Here is a 26,468-nt window from a genome sequence, read left to right as displayed (position 1 = left end):
AGCCTTGCATGGCATGGTAAATCTAACGGGTTATTTTATGTAGGGTATAGACAGCTCTGCGTTTCAGGTGGATGTGAGAGTTGGAGAAGGGTTATGGTGTGTTTTAGGGTAAAGCGGGGCAGAGAGACTGCTGTGGTGGAGTGGGTGGCTCTTTTTTTTTTTAAAATGTAAAAGCTTTTGTTAAACGTAAAAAACACAAACTATCTCTCATGAAGTTCTGAGTGCACGATTACCGTCTCATTGCTCCTATTATAAAACAAACATTAGAAAGGCAAACAAAGCGATTAGGCAGCATTTGGAAATATAATAAAAAGTGCAGGTCAAATTTGTTTGAAATGCAGGCCTCTATGGAGCGGAAAGTTAAAAGATCTGCAGAGGTCCAAAAAATAATGGCAAAACATTGTGAAATGGATCCTGGCCGGCATTAGCGATCTTGGCGCCCAGTGCGACAATCATTTTTGGCACCCCCACCTCCCCCTCCAAGACCACCTCCTCGGTTTCCCTCACAACCACAGGGCAAAACTGTCCCTAATCTCTCCATAGACACTCTCTCACATACATTTAATTTGTTTTAAAGCACTGGTAAAGGCTGCCTTTACTAATAAGAATGTACATCCACCCAAACAAAACCTTTTCAGCAACATTAGGAATAGATAATGAAAGACTGTGGGGGGGGGGGCATAATGTCCTATCCTATTTGATACAGTTTATATGCAGCCTTTGATAACAGTCTGTAACAGTCACTGTTCTATGTTAATTTTGTATCTTATGAACTGCAGTGACAAAAGGATCTCTGTGACAAAAGCATCAATCCACTCAGTTATGTACATAAATCACAGAAATGCATGGTACGAGTTCTTTGCAGCATGCATATTAACCCTCTGAGCTACTTTATAGCAAGCTAAAACTGCAACTAGACAAAACTCTGATTTCTCTCTCACTAGCAGGAACATTTATCACAAGAGTTATCTAGACATTTTTAATGCTGCCTGAAAACCGGACACAAGGAACTCTACTGCAGGTGTTTTTGAATCATAAGTTATTGCTAAACACAGTGCTCCACCTGAGGTCAGCGCTGCCTTCCCTAGGGCAGCGCCCAGTGCGGCCGCATCAGTCGCACTGCCCTAAAGCCAGCCCTGAAATGGACAGTGCCCTAAGGCAACATATTGTCACAACCACATGGCCATACGTTTGTAACCATAAATCAACCAAGGGATTTTATTAAAAGGAGATGCAACGTATTCAGATGAAATCCTATTAAAAGAAACCTATGTTCTAGAATATTAACAAACTATAAATAAGGCTCAAGGAAGGTTGCAGACTTTAGCAGCACAGAAGTCCGTACAGACTGTTTTGTCACCACCAAATTTTCTAGGTCAGCTTCTCTATGCAAAAAAAAAGATTGTTTGACCCAATCACCAATCTTTTTCTCAATTTTCTCGGGTTGGGTAGACAAGTCTGGGCGCCCCAAGTTCAATAAAGGTAGACAACATATTTGCTCCAGGAAATGATAACGCTGTCTAGGCCCAAGCAATCCCACAAAATGGAGCGATTAATCTCTGATACAGGCTTCTACCAAGCCTTGACCCGTCTTAGCAGGTACAGCCAAATGGTAAGCCTTGTTCTGAAGCAGAATATAGGAGGGGCAGGTATTTGAGAGCCTTAAGAAGCCTCTAATAAAATTGTTTTAAGCAATTTGTAAACATTCACTCTCCACATTGCCCCACACCTGACAGCTATAACATACAAGGGAGGCCCATTTAGCTGTATTTATCTCTATTAATGGTTGTGTTGGTGAGCTCCCAACAACTGAAGAAAATTGAAAAATAGCTGAAATAGACCTTTGGAAGGAATTTTTCTTGACTTTCAACCAAAGGCGACTTGGATTCAGATTCACTAAGGATTATCTATCCCCAGACAGGGAAAATAATTAACCTGAGCTATTTTCCTATGCTCCAGATAAAACTGTGTCTTAACTGTTTTGGGAGTAGCAACCATAACGTAGGACTTGGAGTAATTAATCTACAACTCCAATGACTTCTTAAATAGAACAAAGCTAATGAATAAACGTTTTAACCCAATCTCTCGTCTGCATATAATACAGCGGAAATAACGCGCTTACTTACACCGGGACAATCTAAATTGTTTAAAAGAAGTACAGATTTCAATTGATTAATGTAAAGAGTGAACAAGGGGCAAGGATGCAGCCCTGCTTGACTCCATGTTAAATCGAAAAGGGCTTGGTGCAGGACCAATCAACGTGGTTCCTCAGCATGGCCATCATCTCAGAGTGCCGATCCCTGAGCAAATAGACAATATTGGCATCAATTCCCAAGCACAGAAGAATATTGCACAATATTGTTCTATTTACTGAGTCAAATGCCAAGGTGAGGTCCATAAAGAACACATAAAGCCGGCTGATTTACAGACTGTATACATACTTGATATGGCCTAAAACCATATTGTAGGTCTGACAACACCTGATTTTCCTCAGCCCATACTGACATTCTGTTTGCAATTACCCCCCCCCTCCCGGACCCTTACAACTGAATTTATCATGGAAATTGGAGGGTAGTATTTGGGGTCTGATTTGTCCCCATTTTTTCATATTAGAATGATGACTGATTGGTCCTGCACCAAGCCTTTATCGATTTAACATGGAGTAAAGCAGGGCTGCATCCTTGCCCTTGTTCACTCTTTACATTAATCAATTGAAATCTGTACTTCTTTTAAACAATTTAGATTGTCCCGGTGTAAGTAAGCGCGTTATTTCCGCTTTATTATATGCAGACGAGAGATTGGGTTACAACGTTTATTAATTAGCTTTGTTCTATTTAATAAGTCATTGGAGTTGTAGATTAATTACTCCAAGTCCTACGTTATGGTTGCTACTCCCGAAACTGTTAAGGCACAGTTTTATCTGGAGCATAGGAAAATAGCTCAGGTTAATTATTTTCCCTGTCTGGGATAGATAATCCTTAGTGAATAAGTCATAGATACTCTAGAGACAGCATTTAGTAAACAGGTCAAAAGTGGGGCCCATAATGGAGGATTTGAGAAGCAAAGACCCAGCGAACACCTTTCTGACCAGGAGCTTTGTTAGGAGTAAGCGACTGAATCGTTGCCTTGCCCCCTTGAAGGGTACAGCTTACATCTGAGTCTGGGTAAGTAGTGGACTCTACTTGCGCAGGTGGTGAAGTTTCTGTCCTACAATAGGTGCCTTCAAAATGTGAGACCCATATATCAGCAGGGATGTGCAGGTCTTTAGTTTTTACAAATAATGAATGATTAACCACCTTCCAAAAGTGGGAACTATCCTGCAGCTGACTAGTGAAGGATTCCTTTGAGCATTTGGGTTTGTCCGATTTATACAATCGCCCTCTCTTAAATGGCCCAAACCAAAAGCCATGCATAAATTAAGTGTGTCCGAAGCATTGCATAAACAATCATCTAGACATGGTGCAGAAGCTGCGAAGCATTGTAAATTATGTACAAGTTTCAACAACTAGTGGCATAAAGCCCTATCTGGGATGGTTTATATCCCCTACCCATTGCTACTGGCTCACCCTTTTCAGATTAAGCACTCTGCACTTTAAATCCGAATCTCCCGCAACGGGTGCCTGGACTCAAGATTTAGGGCCCGATTTAGGTAATCCCAGATTACCGATTCTTAAATACCGAATCATACCGATTCGGTATTTAAGAACTGGCAATCGGGATGTAGGTAATTTTACCGATTTTGGGCCAGATGTAGGAGACCAAATACTGGACGGCAACGCCCGATTTCGGCCGTTACCGACCGGTATTTGGCGTTTGACATGTAGGGGGCTTGAGATTTACAGAATCAGTAAATTTATCGATTCAGTAAATTTACTGAATCAGTAAAATACAGAATCTGTAAATTTACTGATTCTGTAAATCCAGATGTAGGTGGCACAGTAAACAGTGCTACAGGCACTTAAGAATTCGTTATTTACCACCCAATACTATTGGGTGGTAAATAACGAATTCCTGTGTGTGAGAAGTTGGCCTGGTATATAATGCTCACTAATTCTTAGTGATCACTTTGTACCATGCCAAGCAACCCTTATGATGATGGTTGTAATTCAACCTTGTAGACCAGTTATCCTAGTGGTAACGTGGACAAAGCAGTCTTAGGCTAAACTCTGAAAGGCATGTGAAGCCAGCTGTTATACCATACACAACCCCCTTGAATACCAAATGAAAGGGACACCACACAGATATATATTGAAAATATATATTGATTTATTAACTATTAAAATCCCCTGGACTCTTTATGAGCACAGAAGCACAAGCGTTAAATCACAAGACAGTTTAAAATACACAAAAGTTGCACAATATGGATGAGCCCTAGGGGCCACCTAAACCATATACTAAATAAGTGGTATAAGAGATACCTAAAGGAAAGTGAAGAGGCCTAGGGCCTTGGGAATCGCTGGAGCTATTCGAGACTGGAGTTAACTAAGTCGGGAAAGGCCCACGGGACTCGGGTGCAGTGTTCAAAGTGCACGCACTCCTCAATACAAAGTCTATGGTGCGTAAAAAGCACAAAGTTAGAAAGTTAGGAACCTTCCGAGTGACCTACGGAGCTGAAACTTAAAACACAGGCCCTTGGGATGTGTACCAGTGCAGGAGCACCGGCGGAGCTGAGTTACCTCACCCACAGGAAGCGGGTGCACAGGGTCGAAGATGTGTCGGGTTTCGTCACGCTGGTCGATGGTGCTTGGAGCTGAAGATGCTGCAGGCGGCTCGATGAGAAGAGTTCCGGTGGATCCAAGGGTGGATCGGAAGAGTTGAAGACCTGAAAGCAGAGGGGACAGTGTTCAAAGTCACTAGCCAGTGACTGCCCTGGAACCAGAGTGGAACCAGGCGATGTCGGGTGCAAACAGGCGTTGTCGGGTAGCTTCTTTCTGCAGCCACGTGGATACCCGGGGTCGAGGACGTCCAGGAGTCGGTCACGAGCTGTCCCACGTAGGCTTCTCGCTGTTGGCGGTGTCGGCGACCTGATCGGAGCAAACAGGCCTTGGCAAATGCAAGCCACGCAGGAGTTGAAAGATGCTGTTCACTCGGACCAGCAAGGTCAGAGCGAGTGCTCCTTTTCACAGGAGCTTGGGTAGGTCTGGAGCAACCAGACCTGCTGTTTAAATCTTCGGGTTCGTCGCCAAGATGGCCGCTGACCACGTGGCTAGTGGCCGGGATGGCGCGTCGAGTGGCACAGTGCAAAAGGGCCCCACGCAGATCGTGGAGATACTGGGGGGCTGATCTTCGGTGCAAGGGCTGCTCGGTGGTGGGGGTTCTCAATCCCCAAAGCACAACGTCGAGGATGCCTCAGAAGCTGCGCAGTCAGCTTGTCGAGTGTCTTTCAAGAGGTCCGGTCCCACGTCACTCGGTGCCTCCACGGGTCCCTTCTTCGCAGGGACTGTGGATCGGGCTCTGAGAGGTCTGGGAGTCTGGTTCTTGTCGGGCTCTGGGCTCGGTCTCCGGCGGGAGGCGGCGGCAAAGCAGACGTCGAGTTGCTGGTTGGTACCTGTGTTCACAGGGTGGTCACTCCTTGGCCACAAGGGAGATTCTTCTTCAGTCTTCTGTGCAGCAGAATGTCGAAGTCCAGTCTTCTTCTTAGTTTTAAGTTGATTTCGGGATCTGCTGTGCAATGGCACTGCTCCCCCTCTTATTCCCAAACTGGGGGTGGATCACCTACTAGGTCCCTCCTCTGGGTGGAACCAGGAAGGGGGGCGGTTACACCCCCTTTCCTTTGTCCAGCTCCGCGCCAGGACTGGGGCTGGAAGGCCCCAGAACCGGTTTGGACTGGCCTATGCACGGGGGCACCTTGTGTGCCCCGGGCATGTCTGATTCTTTTCAGCCCTGTCCTACCTAATACACAAAATCCTGTCTGGGGTGGTGCTCGCACCTCCCAAGGCAGGAAACCCTTTGTCCAGGCCACCATCTGCCGAGTTTCGGTCAGCAGCAGGAGGCCAGACTTGTGTCTGTGGTGGCAGCGTCCATTTTGTGAAGCTGAGGCTCTGTTTAACTTTAACCGGGGTTAAGGCTACGCACATGTCGTGTCCCTCTAGAAGGGTGGAATGCTATCCCCGTCGCCAGAATTGGCGAGGGGATAGTATTCCAATTCGTATGACACCTTACTCGACATGTTTTGATAAAGCCAAACCAAAGATAGCATATAACCGCGAGGATTATAATGCACTAAAGAGTATATGGTATGGCAATATCCCGGAACAGCTTAGGGAGTGGTTCCCGACAGCTGCAGACAGGCTCAGCTCATGCCAGAGCACCATCTCACATATTTCCAAGCACTCTGCCTCCAGGATTGATGAGGCCTTCCATAGGAGTGGCTGATAGGAACATATGTGTCCAGTTTAGGGTTAGGCACAGACATACTGTACCTAAGTAAGAGGTGGTTACACCGACTTACCCCAGCTGAGTGATCAGCCAGTTGTGTCAAATATGGAGGCCAGGCCAGGGGTGGCACAATACATGCTGCAGCCCCTGGCAGGCCTTGGCTACACCTATGCCCTGGGTACCTATGGTACACTGTTACAGGGGCCTATAAGGTGAACCAATTCCAATTGTGTTATGCACCTAAGGTACATGGAGTCCATTTTAAGGAGAGAGCAATCAGCCTGGGGCCCTGAATAGCAGGATCCCAGGCCAACTAAGTCAAAAACCAGCTAAACACCAGGCAAAAAGTTTGGGGGTAACCATAGTCAGATATCCACCTTCCTACATAACCCCCCCCCCAAACGAAAGGAGATAAGGCTATCCTTGACCAGGTAAGCCTATATTGCCTAAGTGGCCATATAAGGAAGTACCAGCTCTGGCTTGGTAACCCCCTGTCTCATGGTCCACTAAGCAATCCCTCACCCTAAGGGTATCTGAGGGTCTCCACCATAGGGAATCTCTACCTGTGGTGTGTCTTTGCAAAGTCAAAGGCTGGTGTTGAGATGGAGTACTGAAGTGAGTTTCCTCTGTAGGGCTCAGCTTCCTCCAATCACTCTCCACCATGTGTGCCTTTCTTTCTCTGACTGAGTTGCACTGTGCTCTCAGGGTCAACCTCTGGCTACCTAAAGCTGGAGGCTGGGTCCCTCTGTTTGGCTTACTGGAGGGACAGGTCAGGTTTGGGCCCTTAGGGTCCCAGGTTTGGCTGTGCCCAACAATATCCATCTGGGGGAGGTCCCTAACTACTTTTAAGGGGGATCCCTCAGGAGTTTTTAAAGCTTGCACCTCACTAGGGCTACTAGTTTCGGTGCCCCTAATCTGCTGATGGGGGTGCTTTATTTGACAGGGGGCCCTTTGGGTCTCACTGTCCTTCTTGTCCTCTGCAGCCCTGGGCTGAGTAGGGCAAGGTAGAGAGGGGCAGGTTACCTGCTCCAGACTGGGTCCCACCTGAGAAGGGTCCACTGCCATCAGAGGCTCTGTTAGGCCAGGCCTAACAACCTCTGGGACAGTTCCTTCATCAGGGGTAAGATCAGTTCCCTGAGGAGGCTGATCCTTTCCTAAAGTCTGGTGGGAGGGAGATTTCTCTTCCTCCTCAATGCTCTCTGTTTGGGTGGAGTGATCCATCATTTCAGGCTTCACTACCCATGTATCAGTTTGAGTTTGGGCTGTGGCCATCACAGCCCCACCAACCTTTTCAGGAGGAGACTCAGTTTGGGTATGGGCTGTTACTAGTACAGCCCTGCTACTCTTTCCAGGAGGGAAGTTATCTAAAGATGGGGCTGAGGTTTGCTCAGCCCTCCCAACCTTTTCAGGAAGGACATCTTGAATTGGGGCTGTAGCCATTACAGCCCCACTAACCTTTCCATGGAGATTTACCATTCTAGAATGGGTTTGCTGTTCAACCTCAGCCCAGGCTGAGATTTCCAAATCATTACCCAGTAGGCAATCTACAGGCAAGTTTGCTGACACTGCCACTCTCTTTGGGCCAGTGACACCTCCCCAGCTAAGATTGACTACTGCCATGGGATGATTGGTTTCTATGCCATCAATGTTTGTCACCTGATATCTGGCATCAGGTAAAAGTTGCCTTGAGGGGACTAGACATTCAGCCACCATGGTGATGCTAGCCCCTGTGTCTCTGAAGGCCTCAACTTTCAAACCATTGATGAGGGGCTCCTGTCTATACTTGCTCAAAGTGTTTGGGCAAGCTGTGAAATTGGCAAACCCCATGCCAGTCTCATAAACAAGAGTATCTGAGTTAGGGGACCTGGATAGGCCAGAGTCCACCTGTCCTCCAAAAGTAAACCCACCCAAATTCTTGGGGGTGCTCCCACCACCTGGGGGACCACTGCTAACAGTGACAGGAGGTGTTGGAGCCTTACCTGGAGGTATATTCTCCTTATTGCCATTCTTGGGACAACAGCTATCTGTTTTGTAATGCCCCACCTGTTTACAGGTATGACAATAAGGCTTTTTCTGGGATGTAGAAGTGTCTTGGGACCCACCCCCATTCTTGGAGTTTTGGGGCCCTGGGGAAGTCTTTTCCTTACTTTTATCCCCACCCTTCTCTTGAGGCTTGGTAGTCTCTTTCTTTTGGTCACCACCCTGGTTCTTAGGCCTGATCCTGGTTCTGACCCATTTGTCTGCCCTCCTACCCAATTCTTGTGGGGAGGTCAGATCAGAGTCAACCAGGTGCTGATGTAGAAGCTGATTTTGACAATTACTTAAGATTTGCTCTCTCATAATTAAATTATACAATCCTGTATAGTCAGTAACCTTACTTCCCAGCAACCAGCCCTCCAGAGCCTTAGTGGCACACTCAACAAATTCAGACCAGTCCTGAGTCTGTGTCTTCTGGGTGTCTCTGAACATTAACCTGTACTGTTCAGTGGTTAAGCCCAACCCATCAATCAGAGCACTCTTCAGGACCATGTAGTTTCTAGAATCCTCATCACTAACTGTGAGGAGTCTGTCTCTGCCTCTACCTTCAAAGGAGAGCCACAAGATTGCTGCCCACTGCTCCTGAGGGATCTGCTGTACTCTGCAGGCTCTCTCCATTGCAGTAATCCATTTATGGATATCATCCCCAGCTTTGTAGGGGGGCACAATCTTACTCAGGTTTCTATTATCAAAAGACCTGTCTTTATCCTTGTGGATATTGCTGCCACCAGTGGGTTCTATTACCCCACTCTCTCTAGGCTGTCTTGCTCTAGCAAGTTTCTCCTTAGCCAGGGCAACCTCTAACTCTTGCCTCTGGATCCTAAGCTCAGCCTCTCTCATCTTGGCCTCATGTTCCCTTCTCTGAGGGCTAGTCATCTCCTTTCTGGAGTGACCATGAGAGCCTCTAGAGACATGGGAGGTATTGGATTCACCTGAGTGATGCCTTCTCCTCCTATGGCCCTGGTTAAGTCCACCTGGGGGTCTGAATGGGTTGTTACCTGATTCATTCCCAAGTTGACTTAAGTTAGCCTGGTTCAGTCTACTGACCAGCACCTGACTATCTCTGTCATCATCTGACTCACTGCTTTCCACCTCCTCCTCCTCTTCTTCTTCCTCTTCCTCTACATCTACTTGAGGAGCTCCAGTGGTGGAGGCTTCCTCATCTACTAGGATGATAGGGGCAGGGGGGTCTACAGTGTCATCCTCTGAAGGATGGCCTCCTTCAGCATTCCCTGTGGGGTTTGCTTTAGAGGTCTTTAGAGCTTCAGACTGATCCAAGAGCTCTCTTAGGTGGTCTGCAGTAGGGGAAGGCCCTGTCTTCAGACCCCTTAAGACACAAAGCTGTCTTAATTCCTTAAAGGGAAATATAGCAAACTGGGATGGTGCCCTTGGAGGGTCACTCTCAACAGGAGTAAGTCCACTGGACCCCTCTGTTCCAGACATTGCTCTAGTGTGGGTGGATGTGTTGCAATCTACCTACACTGGTGTTTACCTACTAAACCTATCTAGTAGTTGTAGCTAGGGTGTGCTACTCCCTTTGCTCTACAACAACTAAGCTCAGTAGAACTTATGTATACTAGTCTTGTTTTATATGTACCTAGCAGGTACCTGTATGATCTTTCAAATTATAATCTCAAAGATTGTAATGGTAAAACAACAGCAAGCTCAGATCCCAATCCGCTGCTCACCAATGTGAGAAGTTGGCCTGGTATATAATGCTCACTAATTCTTAGTGATCACTTTGTACCATGCCAAGCAACCCTTATGATGATGGTTGTAATTCAACCTTGTAGACCAGTTATCCTAGTGGTAACGTGGACAAAGCAGTCTTAGGCTAAACTCTGAAAGGCATGTGAAGCCAGCTGTTATACCATACACAACCCCCTTGAATACCAAATGAAAGGGACACCACACAGATATATATTGAAAATATATATTGATTTATTAACTATTAAAATCCCCTGGACTCTTTATGAGCACAGAAGCACAAGCGTTAAATCACAAGACAGTTTAAAATACACAAAAGTTGCACAATATGGATGAGCCCTAGGGGCCACCTAAACCATATACTAAATAAGTGGTATAAGAGATACCTAAAGGAAAGTGAAGAGGCCTAGGGCCTTGGGAATCGCTGGAGCTATTCGAGACTGGAGTTAACTAAGTCGGGAAAGGCCCACGGGACTCGGGTGCAGTGTTCAAAGTGCACGCACTCCTCAATACAAAGTCTATGGTGCGTAAAAAGCACAAAGTTAGAAAGTTAGGAACCTTCCGAGTGACCTACGGAGCTGAAACTTAAAACACAGGCCCTTGGGATGTGTACCAGTGCAGGAGCACCGGCGGAGCTGAGTTACCTCACCCACAGGAAGCGGGTGCACAGGGTCGAAGATGTGTCGGGTTTCGTCACGCTGGTCGATGGTGCTTGGAGCTGAAGATGCTGCAGGCGGCTCGATGAGAAGAGTTCCGGTGGATCCAAGGGTGGATCGGAAGAGTTGAAGACCTGAAAGCAGAGGGGACAGTGTTCAAAGTCACTAGCCAGTGACTGCCCTGGAACCAGAGTGGAACCAGGCGATGTCGGGTGCAAACAGGCGTTGTCGGGTAGCTTCTTTCTGCAGCCACGTGGATACCCGGGGTCGAGGACGTCCAGGAGTCGGTCACGAGCTGTCCCACGTAGGCTTCTCGCTGTTGGCGGTGTCGGCGACCTGATCGGAGCAAACAGGCCTTGGCAAATGCAAGCCACGCAGGAGTTGAAAGATGCTGTTCACTCGGACCAGCAAGGTCAGAGCGAGTGCTCCTTTTCACAGGAGCTTGGGTAGGTCTGGAGCAACCAGACCTGTTGTTTAAATCTTCGGGTTCGTCGCCAAGATGGCCGCTGACCACGTGGCTAGTGGCCGGGATGGCGCGTCGAGTGGCACAGTGCAAAAGGGCCCCACGCAGATCGTGGAGATACTGGGGGGCTGATCTTCGGTGCAAGGGCTGCTCGGTGGTGGGGGTTCTCAATCCCCAAAGCACAACGTCGAGGATGCCTCAGAAGCTGCGCAGTCAGCTTGTCGAGTGTCTTTCAAGAGGTCCGGTCCCACGTCACTCGGTGCCTCCACGGGTCCCTTCTTCGCAGGGACTGTGGATCGGGCTCTGAGAGGTCTGGGAGTCTGGTTCTTGTCGGGCTCTGGGCTCGGTCTCCGGCGGGAGGCGGCGGCAAAGCAGACGTCGAGTTGCTGGTTGGTACCTGTGTTCACAGGGTGGTCACTCCTTGGCCACAAGGGAGATTCTTCTTCAGTCTTCTGTGCAGCAGAATGTCGAAGTCCAGTCTTCTTCTTAGTTTTAAGTTGATTTCGGGATCTGCTGTGCAATGGCACTGCTCCCCCTCTTATTCCCAAACTGGGGGTGGATCACCTACTAGGTCCCTCCTCTGGGTGGAACCAGGAAGGGGGGCGGTTACACCCCCTTTCCTTTGTCCAGCTCCGCGCCAGGACTGGGGCTGGAAGGCCCCAGAACCGGTTTGGACTGGCCTATGCACGGGGACACCTTGTGTGCCCCGGGCATGTCTGATTCTTTTCAGCCCTGTCCTACCTAATACACAAAATCCTGTCTGGGGTGGTGCTCGCACCTCCCAAGGCAGGAAACCCTTTGTCCAGGCCACCATCTGCCGAGTTTCGGTCAGCAGCAGGAGGCCAGACTTGTGTCTGTGGTGGCAGCGTCCATTTTGTGAAGCTGAGGCTCTGTTTAACTTTAACCGGGGTTAAGGCTACGCACATGTCGTGTCCCTCTAGAAGGGTGGAATGCTATCCCCGTCGCCAGAATTGGCGAGGGGATAGTATTCCAATTCGTATGACACCTTACTCGACATGTTTTGATAAAGCCAAACCAAAGATAGCATATAACCGCGAGGATTATAATGCACTAAAGAGTATATGGTATGGCAATATCCCGGAACAGCTTAGGGAGTGGTTCCCGACAGCTGCAGACAGGCTCAGCTCATGCCAGAGCACCATCTCACATATTTCCAAGCACTCTGCCTCCAGGATTGATGAGGCCTTCCATAGGAGTGGCTGATAGGAACATATGTGTCCAGTTTAGGGTTAGGCACAGACATACTGTACCTAAGTAAGAGGTGGTTACACCGACTTACCCCAGCTGAGTGATCAGCCAGTTGTGTCAAATATGGAGGCCAGGCCAGGGGTGGCACAATACATGCTGCAGCCCCTGGCAGGCCTTGGCTACACCTATGCCCTGGGTACCTATGGTACACTGTTACAGGGGCCTATAAGGTGAACCAATTCCAATTGTGTTATGCACCTAAGGTACATGGAGTCCATTTTAAGGAGAGAGCAATCAGCCTGGGGCCCTGAATAGCAGGATCCCAGGCCAACTAAGTCAAAAACCAGCTAAACACCAGGCAAAAAGTTTGGGGGTAACCATAGTCAGATATCCACCTTCCTACACTGTGTACATGCACATCTGGGCTTGTACACCTGTGCCATGTGGCACACATACATCCGCTAAGGGCATGTATGTGTGTCACATGGCACACAAACCAGAAACAGGGGTGCTACAGGGTGTCAAAGTGACACCCTGTCCCCCTTGGCAATTCGGTATTTTTACCGATTCGGTAATTACCGAATCGGTATTTGCCATTGATTCCTATGGGCTTCAAGGCCCATAGGAATCAATGGCAAATACCGATTCGGTAATTAGGGAATCGGTAAATACCGAATCCTACCGATTCGGTATTTGATACCGAATGCTTACCTACATTAGATTTACCGATTCATAAATACCGAATAGGTAAAAATCGATACTAATGAATCAGTAAATCTAATTTACCTAAATCTAGCCCCTAATTACCGAATGGGTATGATTCGGTAATTACCGAATCAGTATTTACCGATTCGGTAACTGCCATTCATTCCTATGGGCCCATAGGAATGAATGTCAATTACTGAATCGGTAAATACCGATTCGGTAATTGGGGGAAACATAGAAGGGTGGCAGGGTGTCACATTGACACCTTGTTGCACCCCTCAATTGTGCATGGGTGCACATGTTGCAGACATACATGCCCTTCGGGCATGTATGTCTGCAACATAGCACTGTTTTAAAAGCAAAAGAAATGCTTTTTAAAGGGTTTTCATTATTTACCACCAACTTCTAGTTGGTGGTAAATAACGAATTCTTAAACCCCTGTAGCACTGATTACAGTGCTACCTACATTTCAAGATACAGATTCGGTAATTTTACCGATTCGGTAAAATTACCGATTCGGTAAAATTACCGATTCAGTAAAATTACCAATCTGTATTTTAACATGCCCCTACATCCCAAACTCCAAATACCGGTCGGTAACGGCCGAAATCGCCCGTTACCGACCGGTATTTGCCTTCCTACATCTGGCTCATAGGCTTTTGCAGGTGTGACAATAGCTCAATTCAAAGTATTAGCCCTTATTCTTGTTCTGCCACCTGTACCAAGAACCAAGACGTCATTTTCTGGTGCTTCTTCTATGTAAGGCTAATGTGAGACAGTACAAGGAAGGGCTAGTGTTTACGCAATCTCTAGAGTCACTCGAAGTTTGCGTTGCCATATTTTATCAAATCTATATTCTACATCAGGAAGGGTTACGAACCTTAAAAAGCTGTTCTTTCCGTTATATATGAATTTGTAACTGACTATGTTTTTGAACCTTCATGAAATTATATTAATTGTAATGCAGATTTTAGATTTTATTCAGATCCGCGATATGTGTTTTTATCTGCTTTTATCTCAATTTTTTAAATGTGTTGGCCTTGTTTTGTGTGCTTTTATGGCCTCCGGTAGAATCAAGTTTCTCTTGACTTATCTAGCGGCATGCACCTCCTCCCAGGCATCTAGGAAAACGCACACAGCCCCTGCCTTAATTATCTTGTCTTTCTTGGATATTAATCCAGACATGAAATACAAAAATCAACAGGAGACATTCAAATGTGGTGAGCAAACAACAAGGAAAATATCGTACTGGGGAGTCACAAAAGCATTTGCAGAACTGAGAGGTGAAGGTTGGAACCTGCCTATCCAGTGAGAACCCGCGCCACTGTGGAGAAGGAGGAAAACAAATAAGAAACAGAAATCATTTGCAAAGTGATATAGCAGATACAATGCCGAATAATACAACTGCCTAAACAATAGGTGATCAGGAGTTTAAATATAGATCCCCACTTCAGCAGCTCTCCCAAAAGCATGAATCCCTGGTTAGTAATACTGACAGGGAAAATGAAAACAGCGTGAAAGCATGCCAGACATAATTTTTTAATAACCACAAAAAAGTACATGCACATGGGATTCACCAGAACAACGAAATCACTTGCAATGAAGAGTAATAAATACGTGTAAGTAAAGCAACCTATCCCTGGAGCCTTACACGGTCCCATCACGCCAAACTGTACTTTAAACATTGATGTCAATCTCTGTTTTTCAAGTGGGCTCTCTAACTCTTTGAAGTTCTGACCTGAGCAGACAGTTCTGCTATGACTCAGAAAATATAGGTAGACACTACAAATCTTTAATGGTGTTTTATCAAATATTAAGTGCGAAGAGCATAGCAGTAAAAAGTAATTGCTGCTTTAGGCAACTGAAACCTCTCTGATCAATTATTGATGTACAACTTTGTAATTATAAATGTTCAATGTTTTAAACAAGTGTTTGATGCGGTTGCAATTGTCAAAGTAAAAACAGAGATCAATGCAGACAAAAGCGATGATAAATGATTAAATGAAAAGGCAGAGTTATGAAAAATGCACATTCTTGAGATAAATGCATTGATATTTATCAAATAGGACAACTGTTGTGTCTTTTTATATTTCTAAATGAATAGCAAGAAAAAGGCAAGTGATCTTACAGAAATGCTAATTAAAGTTGCATAAGGCACATTAAATAACGCTGTAAAACATGGAAAAATGACAGGATTTATTTGGCAGGACGTCCATGAGGTGCTCAGTAGCAGAGCAGACTCTCCTGGAGGTTTGGGGAGTGAGAGAGAGGCAGACACTAGTCCCAGCGCATGTCTCTTGTGAGACAAGGCAGGGAAGCCGTAAAGTGGCATACCTCCAGAGGTGTAGCTACATTAATTAATGTATTTTCTGATATCTAGTTGTGGACAGGTGCATTCAGTCCAGTTTGGTGAGATGTATGCCGGATTTCACCAGGAATGTTTACATCTACACAGGCAAAAAGGCACACACACTCCTGCCTATATCTTGCCCTGTAATTGGCCTCGACGGCTGACAATCGTGGCTAGCAGGCTGCGGGCGTGTACCAGCGCTGCCGATGATTTTAAACTTCAACCCAGCTGACTACGAGCTGTTTGCGTATTTTTAACCTGACATCCTGTTATTTTGTGTGTTATGTTCTACAGCGTCCGCATCTTTTATTTCTTGTCACGGTAACTTGCTTACCTCACTCTCCTCGCTCTCGACCACCGGTCCGCCCCGGCAGTGTGCCGTTTGCGCGGAGGGTCCCTGCACGAGCGCCACTTCCGGCTCTGCACCACTTCCGCCCTGCCTCTCCACCGTGCAGGTGAGCGGTCTAGTGGTTCACGTCAGGCAGTATAAATGGCGACCTGGAGGAAGCGCAGCGGACGAGCGCAGCGGGAGCGCCGACTTCGCGCAGAAGTCGCACATAAGTCAAGCCCGTCTGCGCCCGTCCGCAGCCGACCGAGGCCCGGGGCCATGCACGCTGCCTGTCGCATCACTTACTCCTCTCAGGATCTTCACTCCTTTCACTGCTGTGCCCCTCTTGCTCCTCACGTTGCTACTATTGCCCAGAAGTGTGGCATACTGTCCTCCCACTCTTCTTACACTCCTCCTGTTCCCCTCCCTGCTGTCCCCCCCCATTGTAACGACGGCTTCACATCCACCAGGATCAGCTCTCTTGATGCTCGCTCCATTTCGATTGTCTATCTTAACACCCGCTCACTCCCTAAACACCAACTCGAAGTATTTCAACTAGTAGATAGTGGCAACATTGATATCTTGCTCCTCTCAGAAACCTGGCTCCATGAGGACTCCCTCCCCATACATCCTGGCTGCTATACCCACAGGATTCCATATCCTTCAATCTAATAGGACCTCTGGTAGACCGGGCGGTGGAGTTGCTGCCATTATCCGCTCTAAACTACAATTCACCTCCCTAATAACTACCCCTTTATTAAACTCCGACATACTCACGTTGAAATTCACGTCCCCTAAACACTCTTTCATTTGTGTTCTAGTATACCGCCCTCCTATCAATATGCCTTCCTTCTCATCCCTGTTTGGTGATCTCATCTCTCAGTTGGTCATCAACTCTGCCAGGATCTTGATCATTGGTGACTTTAATTACTGGCCACTAGATCCTCATGAAACCACCTCATCACTCGATTTCACTGACTTACTACTTGGCCTTAATTTCCTACAACACATCTCTGCCGCAACTCATAACAGGGGCCATATTCTTGACCAGGTATGGACCACCAACCTGGATATCTCCCCTCCCCTGGTTTACCCCTGCACCTGGTCTGATCATTTCTTCATTTCTTTTTCTTTGAAACTTTCACTACCTACCCGTCCCCCATCAGTGTCGAACTTTTCGGCACGCAACTGGAAGCATGCCGACACTTCCCTTTTCCACTCGACCCTTGCTACCACACTTCCCTATGATCACTCTGATCTGAACTCTCAAACCGCCCCTCTGGACCTATGGTTGTTCCAAGCCAGCGACGTGGTTGCCCCTGTGAAAATCATTAAATCCAAACGCCCTCATGACGCCCAGCGTTGGTTTACTGACCAACTAAAGGTGGACAAGCTACTTCTCAGACAAGCCGAGCGCCGTTGGAGGCGAAATTATGACCCTTTACTAAAGCCCATCTTCACTGATCTACTAAAATTATACAAAAAATCTATTATTCTGGCCAAATCCTCCTACTACTCCCAGAAAATCATTAGCGCTGCATCAAAAACAAAAGAAATTTTTTCAATTGTGGCTGAACTTTCCCTCCCTGACCGTGTCACGCCTCAGCCTCAACCCTCGCAGGCTTTGTGTGACTCTCTTAATTCATTTTTTATTGACAAAATCTCTATCATCAAAAACAATATTCCCCCCACTACCCTGCCCCTGGTCAGTGTCCTTCCTTCTTTGAATCCTTGCTCTTTGCATGAATTTCCTCTTATTTCTCTGGATGTATTTTTTTCGATACTTCAGGCTGTTGGCTCCGGTTCCCCCCACGATTGCTGCCCCCCCCAAATTCTAAGGGGCGCCTTTATGGCTTGTCCTGGTCCTCCTCTTGACCTGTTGAACCGTTCACTTGCTACAGGCTCTGTCCCCGATGCTTTAAAAAAAGCAGTGGTTGTACCCATTTTGAAAAAACCCGGATCTGACCCTGCTGTCTTAGGTAATTATCGACCTATCTCCCTTCTCCCCTATTTGGGGAAGGTATTGGAGACTTACGTCACCCGTTGCCTAAGCGCTTTCATCGAGGAAACTCATTTTCTTGATGACCAGCAGGCAGGCTTCAGACCGGCCTATTCTACGAAGGCAATGGTGGTAGCGGTCATGGACGCGCTGAGACAGGGGGCTGACAAGAATTTGGCCCAGGCCCTGGTGTTATTAGATCTCTCAGTCGCTTTTGACACGGTCGATCATGTCATTCTGATCGACCGTGTCAGAAATGCGGGTATTCAGGGCCTGGCCCTATCATGGATTGGGTCTTTTCTTCAACACCGCTTCCAATCGGTACAGCTGTCCACCTTCTCCGCTCCCCAAATCTCACTTTCCTGTGGTGTCCCCCAGGGTTCTGCCTTGTCCCCTCTCTTGTTTAATTTATACATGCAGCCCCTCCTTGCCTCTCTCCGTCACTCTTCTGTCACTATCTTTGATTACGCAGATGATCTGCAACTAATCTTTCCCATCGATTCTTCCCCTCTCTCTTGCGCCAACTTTCAATCAATAATGCTCACCATCTATGAGTGGATGAACTTCAGCCAGCTGAAGCTCAACCCCAGCAAGACAGAGTTGGTCTTGATCGGTGGGCTTGGACTCCTTATTTTTGGCCCCCAGCTCTTGGTTCCCCCCCCTGTCCAGTTAACTCTGTGAAGCGCCTTGGAGTCATCATTTCTAGTGACCTATCGATGTGGCCCCAAATCAACGCTGTTACTTCGGCCTGCTTTTATCACCTTCGCAGAATTGGGAAGATCCGAAGGTTCTTATCATCAGAGGCTCTTATCCTTGTCATCATGGCCCTGGTCACCTCACGTATTGACTATGCCAACTGTCTGTACGTGGGGATTCTCGCATACCACCTTCACCGGCTCCAACTGGTGCAAAACCAGGCAGCCAGACTGGTTTTTCAACAGCCCAAATACCAACATGTTGCGCCTATGCTGAAAAAACTACACTGGCTCCCGGTCACGCACCGCTGCATCTTCAAAATGGGATGCACTGTTTTCAAATCCCTATCTGCTTCTGCCCCTGCCTTTATCTCTCTCAGACTACACCCTCACGTCCCCTCACGACACCTTAGGTCTTCTTCCCACAATCTCTTAACCACTCCCAGGTTTAAACGTAAGAAACACGGTGGTGCTTGCTTTTCTTTTCTTGCCCCGTTCACCAGGAACTCCTTCCCCCTCTCAATTCGGCTCACTCCTGACTACATTACTTTCCGTAAACACTTTAAAACCCACCTGTTTCATCTTGCTCATGATTAGCCGCCTTTACTCCCCTGCTTCCTCCTTCCACTTGTCTTTGAGCGCCAAGAAACCAATTGGTGACCGTGAGCGGTAACAAGTATTTTTAACATAACATAACATAACACACACACTCTCTCCCTCTCTGTTTTGAAAGTTTTCAAAAATGTTGATTTTGTACAAAATATTGGGCCTGATTCACAAAGATAAACTTAGACGTTTTGTCTAAACGTTGACAAACATCTAGTTTATGACTTTGGGAATTCACAAGGGCATTATTGAGTACTCTTTTTTTATTCGCACCCGCGCGGAGGTAAAGATAGTACTCGTAAATGCCTTTTGTGAATTCCCAATGTCGTAAACTAAGGTTACCTTTGTGAATCAGGCCAGAATGTTTTCTCTTAGTACCTCTACCTTTCCACATTCCTCTCCATTTTAACTGCCCTTTAGGCAATTCTAATGCACCCTGCTTACCACATAATAATGTTAACATTATATGCCGACCTGATTTTTTTTAAATTTGGAGCTCATTCCCCCCCTACCCCCTCCCCCCTCCTACCCCCCCCCTTCCCCCCACAATGTTACTGACCAAGCTACACGCCTGCATACATCTTCCACCAGGAGTGTGGTTGTGTTTGGGACTTTCCCTGCTCCTTCCCCACTGAAGGTCAAGACCTTATGTTTCTCTCCAATTTCTGTAGCTCTCTAAGGGGCAGAGGTCCACATACATCCTAATTTAAGGTCGTGGCTATGCAGAGAGAAGGAGATAGGGTGGGGAAGTAGCCTGACAGAAGGGTGGGCGACTTGCCTATTCCTGCACAATCATTGTGATCCTGAAACATGGCACCAATTGCCGATAGTTGAGTCCCTCCCAACCGGCTACCAAATAATGCGGCAAGACCGGCCAAAAGGGAGAGGAGGAGGCCTCGCTATCATTTTTAAAGAGCAATACCTCTGCCGCCTCTCCCCGGAGTCCATCGCGGACTGCGAGAGCCTAGGCTTTAACATCAACCTTTCTCCCAACATCTGTTTTTCAGGCACTCTCATCTGTCGTCCGCCCGGCCTTCCGAAGCAATTCCTTCTATCCCTTCCTTCAAATGCAGCTAGTAGGGTCAGCGCCTCTTCTAGCTACACTGTGTTAGGTGATTTAAACCTACACTTCGACTCCCCCTCTGATCATGCAGCTGCTATCCTACTAGATGACTTAGCAGCTCTACAATTAACTCAATGTGTCCCTTCTCCCACCCACGAAAAAGGTAATTTACTAGACCCTATCTTCTCAAACTGCCCTGAAATCACAGTGGACCCAGGCATCACCCTACCATGGACGGACCATTTCTTAATCCCCTTTAAATGGACCACACTCAAACCCTCTCCTTCGGCTCCCACCACCAAACTCAGGCGGGCCTGGGCGCGCCTGGAGGTGGATAAATGGTGCATTAAACTGGCCAACTCACAACCAGAAATCCAGGACGATCCCGCCTCAGCAAATCAGGCATACTCCAACTGGATCTCCCAAACTTTGGATTGTATGCTCCCAATGAGCAAAACTGTACTGAAGCGGCCTCAGAAAAGCGCCCCGTGGTACACCCAATTCCTCAGAGAAAAAAAGCGCCTCTGTAGAAGAGCGGAAAGACGCTGGCATTTAGACCGATCAATAGAGAACAAAAATCATTACCACGCAACCCTAAATGAGTACAAATCCCAAATAAAAACAGCACAATCGACCTTCTTCGCTGAAAAGATTCTGAATGCTAAATCAAAACCTAAAGAGATCTTCCAAATCATTAAAAAACTTACCAACCCCCCCCCCCCAACAGTCCATGTCGAGAAATCGGTCACCCAATGTGACGTCATCGCCGAATTCTTCTACCAGAAAATAAACAAAATCTATTCAACTTTTTCTTCTTCAAACACTGACCCACCCACTCAACCTAAAAACCCCTCCAACCCACCACCTCCCCCTCCCCGTATAAGTTAACACACTTCCCCCCGCTAGATCTCTCTACTTTAGAATCACTGGCCCTCAGTGTTAAATCAGGCTCCCCGTCCGACCCTGCCCCTCCGGACATCCTAATGGCAGCATCCCATACTACCCTGCCTGTCATCAGAGAGGTTCTAAACTCTTCCATCTCCTCTGGCACTGTCCCACCCGAGTGGAAACGTGCCATGGTCAGGTCTCTGATCAAAAAACCCAATCTGGACCCGTCTGATTTGGCGAATTATCGCCCCATTTCTCTTCTCCCTTGGTTGAGCAAGGTATTGGAGAAATATGTAAACCAACAGCTGGTGTCCTATCTTGAAGACCACCATATACTGGATCCCACCCAGACGGGTTTCAGACCCAAGCACGGGACAGAAACTGTGCTCCTCATGGTCGTAGAGGAAACGCGAAAAATCTTGGATCAGGGAGGATCAGTGGCAGTGATCCTCCTTGATCTAAGCGCGGCCTTCGACACAGTGTGTCATGACACCTTATTAAGCCGCCTGTCTAGTGTAGGAATTGTGGATGGAGCCTGGGCCTGGTTTGAATCCTTCTTGAGGAACAGGTCTTTCAGGGTTTTTGACGGTGATTCAGTCTCCTCTAGCAGACCACTAAATTGTGGAGTTCCTCAGGGCTCCTCTCTGAGCCCGGCCTTGTTCAACCTATATATGAGACCACTGGCCAGCGTCGTCCGCCCTTTTGGAGTTAACATCATCTCATATGCGGACGACACACAGCTGGTGGTCTCACTGGCGCAAGAATCATCTCGAACAGCGTCAGGTGGGCTCAGAGAATGCCTAGAGGATGTGAGGAGCTGGAAACGGAGACAAAACCAAGCTAATGCTCCTGGGACCCTCAAAACCAGCTTTCCCCCCCTCCCTTTGGCCCTCCAGCTTGGGACCGCCACCAACCCCAAAAAATGCAATCAAAAGTCTTGGAGTGTGGCTGGACAGTTCACTCTCCTTCAACACCCAAGCCACTAAACTCTCAGCTACATGTTTGTCCATTCTGAGGGTATTAAACAAAATCTTCCCCATCCTCCCCTTGGAAGCCAAACAGGCAGCCATCCAAGGACTCATCCATTCCCGACTTGATTTTAATAACGTACTCTACCTGGGTGCACCTGAATACACCCTGCGTAGGCTGCAAACTGTTCAGAACAGCGCTGCTCACCTTTTACTTAAAATCCCCCACAGACACTCAGTCAGGACTTGCCTAATAAGCCTCCACTGTGTACCGATCTGACAGAGGGTCCTGTTTAAGGCGCTATGCATAGCCCACCAAGCCTTCTGGAACACGGGTCCCACCATCACCCGTAACCTGATCTGTCAATACATCCCGAAGCGGAATCTCCGGTCTAGCCAGACCCTCCTGGCAATTGTCCCAAGGATAAAGAGATCCAGAACAGGCGGCAGAACATTCATGTACAACGCAGCTAAGGCTTGGAATGCTCTACCTCTTCATCTCAGAGCTACCCAGAACCATAATACATTTCGAAAACAACTGAAAACCCATCTTTTCACTTCTGGTTGCTAAACTCATTTCTGGGTCTCCTTTATGTGCACTGCAGGTTTACAATTCCCCCAGCGCTTGGACGCCCTCGGGCAACAACTGCGCTCTACAAATTCCCAAGTTTACAAGTTTACTCTTGCCCATCCTACACCATGTCTCCCTCCTTCACAGTCACTTTTGAAATATAGTGCACATCACCTTATCCGTCTCTGTCTACCATAATATATGTTACAGATATCCCAAACAATCATGGCTCCTACATTTCCTGTAAAACCATTTTCTGTTTCCATATAGAGGGAGTGCTCATTGAGGAAATTGCCTTGCAAATTTTCTGTCCTCCACTTCTTGCAATGCAGTCTAGTGCCTCGCTCTTCAGTCTGACTCCGAACGTATTACTTATTTTCGGATTGCTTGGGGTTTTCATGCCTTTCTCCTATGCGACCATTCTAAGGAGACATCTGCTCTATCCATTTAAACATACAAAGTGTAGGATATCATTGCAACGAAGTACCCTCTCCACCAATATGTCAATCAGGCCTATAGGGGCACAATCTCAAGCTGTAGACAACAGAGGTAGACTGATCTCAAGGAGCTACCACTACAAACTAACCCTGGGCAAAGCACTACGCAACGCTTGCGTAGTTTGCGTAACTTCGCACTACGCGGACTGCACATAGCACAGTGCAAACATGCATAGAGTAGTGCAGCGGTTATTTTTTTCTTGCTCGTGGTCCTCAACGTCAAGTTGGCGACCGCGAGCAAGCAAAAATTACATCCTCGCAAGACTTTTTCCTTGTTCGCGATCAGCAACATCAAGTTGCCGATCGCTAGCATGGAAAATAAACCTCCTGGCGAGATTCTCAGCGCGGGGAGGTCAGGTTTCTCATTGCGAGTGGTCGCGCATGCTCGCGATGAGAAACTACCAGTCCGCGTTGAGAAAGCTGCAGCTCGAGTAAAAATCTACGTGAGCGGCAGAAAAGTACAGCTTGCACTGTGCAAGATGCCGTTTTCAATGATTGCATAGTACCAGATGCTTGTCCGCACTGTGCAATCATTGAAAATGACATCTTGCACAGTGCGAACATGCTACTACGCAGTCACGTAGTGCTACGTGTAGCTCGCGTAGTGCCAAGTGCACTTTGCGTAGCTACGCGTAGCGCTACTTTGCGAACTACGCCCACCCCTACTACAAACCTAACAAGCTCCGGCCTGAAACAGCAGTAGTAATCATATTACTAAAGCGTAATCAATGTTGAATATAAAAGGTTTCTACGAATCATGACATAGAAGTCATAACAAGAAGTACTCTTTCTATCCAAGGTCACATCAGCAATAGGTGTCCTGAACTGAGCATCAATTATATTCAATTTGTTGTTAGACATCTACTTATTGCAGGAATTGGTTTTCTTTTTAGATAATGAAATTAAAATAGCCCAAATAACAGATAAGAAGCGTGAAAAAGTACTGTTTTTACCACAGCTTTTTACTTTTTAATAAATGCAAGTGCTATTCCCAGATATCAATGTGTCACTCACAGATAGATTTGGCATTGGATGCTTTTGTGTGACGTTCACACTAAATGAATGTCTATTGCATACCAAGCACTTCCAGTCACCATCATGCACCTTCATGCATAGGATGTCCACCGTATGCCAAGAGGCTTCGCCACTATTCTAGAGCACGCATTACACCAGGCAGGGGCGGGCACCATCAAGTCATGAATTCACTCAATATGGCATGAATTGCCACCTTCTTTATGCCAGTGGTGGGCACCATTATGGCATCAATTCTCCAATAGGGCAACCTTTACCTCCATTATGTCATGGCCAGTACTCTATTAGAAGAGGCCAGAAAGTTGTCCTGGATGCCCACCATTTGCCATGAGCAATCCTATTGTGCTGGGGCAGAAATATGCCAGAGGTTTTTACCAGTGTGTTGTGGATGTTTCAAAAGGCCAGGACTCTTATTTTGCTGCCATTTAAAAGTAGTGCAAAGACATTACGTCGACTTTCAACTAAATCAAATCACTTACATTTTTTTAACTGACATGACATCTACGGAAAACAAGAAAGGACAAAAGGACGTCCACATAGAAGCAGGTGCCATTATTTGACCTGGTGCAATAACGCCGGAGCCAAGAGCTTGTGGGGCCCACTACACCACAGTTATTATGGCTCTTTTTCTTGCACAAACAGGATTGTTGGCCCATTTTGACATGCTTTCTTACATTGGGACAAATGGACAATGCCATTATGATTTTAATTGTATATTAAATTGTTAAATGAATGTGCTAGTGTGAGCTGCTCAGAAACAGACAGACAGGGATTCTATGTGGTGGACTGTCATAATAAGGGCCAGAGTGATGAAAAGCACCAACTCAAATCAAGCAATGAGCTTCAGTCATAAAAGCACATTAATGAGATGGCATACATTAAAGATTACATTGTACAGGTGCAATAGGAGCCTTACCATTTCAGGTTTAGGGTGCAAGAAAATGATAGGTTTGTATCTGAGTAATAATTGTTCCCCAGGGCAGAATGCTATTGTACTGGAGGTACTTAACATCCGTTGAGTAAAAGCCCAAAATTAGATCAACTTTCTGATAGGATGATCTGGAAACTCCAGGCCTTTACAGTCATGTTCTGGTTAAGGGTGGGCGTAGTTCGCGAAGTAGCGCTACGCGAAGCTACGCGAAATGCACTTCGCACTACGCGAGCTGCGTAGTAGCATGTTCGCACTGTGCAAGAAGTGTTTTCAATGATTGCACAGTGCGGACAAGCATCCGGCACTGTGCAATCATTGAAAACGGCATCTTGCACAGTGCGAGCTGTAGTTTTCTGCTGCTCGAGTAGATTATTAGTCGAGCTGCAGCTTTCTCAACGCGAACTGGTAGTTTCTCATTGAGAGCGGTCGCGAGCATGCGCAACCACTCACAATGAGAAACCTTACCTCCCCGTGTTGAGAATCTCGCCGGGATGTCATTTTGCTTGCTCGCGGTCGCGAACATGACGTTCAGGACCGCGAACAAGCAAAAAATGAGCTCTGCACTACGCTACGCTGCACTACGCATGTTCGCACTGTGCTACGTGCAGCTCGCGTAGTGCGAAGTTGCGCAAACTTCGCAAACTCCGCGAGCGTAGCGTAGTTCTTCGCCCAGGCCTAGTTCTGGTAAACATAGCAGACATTGGGATAGTTGCCTGCTATATAAGCTGAGGATTGTTTTGCTGGATGTATGCATGACAGCTGTTTGTGCAAAGTGTACAGCCAACAAAGCAGTGTGCAAACAGGAAATCAGCAAATATGTGAGTCTCAAAAAGAGGCCCAATAAGCTGCCGATAACTACACTCACATATTCATCAGAACTGAGCAGAGGGAGGCTCTGTAAACAGTCATGTTTGACACAACTAAGCCCAAATAAGGGTCCAAATAAAGGAGCTGGGCACTAGAGAGCCCCAGCGTCCACAAGCAGCCACCAGTGATTGTCTACATATCACTTTGATTTTGGAAAAGCATTGCTGTAGCTTTTTCTCCTCCACAGGAAAACATGTTAGCTGCATAGAACTTCTATACCCTACACCAGCAGAAGGTTTGCAGGTGTTCCATTCCCACTTACCCCTCTTTAAGAGGATTTACTTCAACTCATTACAGGTGCACGTTTCCAACCAATTCCAGGATGGCAAATAATTGGAGAGGATTTTGTGAATCCGCACAAACTAAAACTTTTGTGATGGTTCACACCATGCTTTGATTCGTCCATCCACAGTCTCTGTATGAGGCTTGCTGCTGTATATTGTATGCAGTTGCAGCATTCAATTACACATAAGTAATTGCATTGACACCTGTTGGGGACAATTTTATAGATACCTGGG

This window comes from Lissotriton vulgaris, chromosome 6 (assembly GCF_964263255.1).
Source record: "Lissotriton vulgaris chromosome 6, aLisVul1.2, whole genome shotgun sequence".
NCBI lineage: Eukaryota > Metazoa > Chordata > Amphibia > Caudata > Salamandridae > Lissotriton > Lissotriton vulgaris.
The sequence above is the reverse complement of the archived record's forward strand: the minus strand, read 5'-3'. Positions refer to the sequence as shown.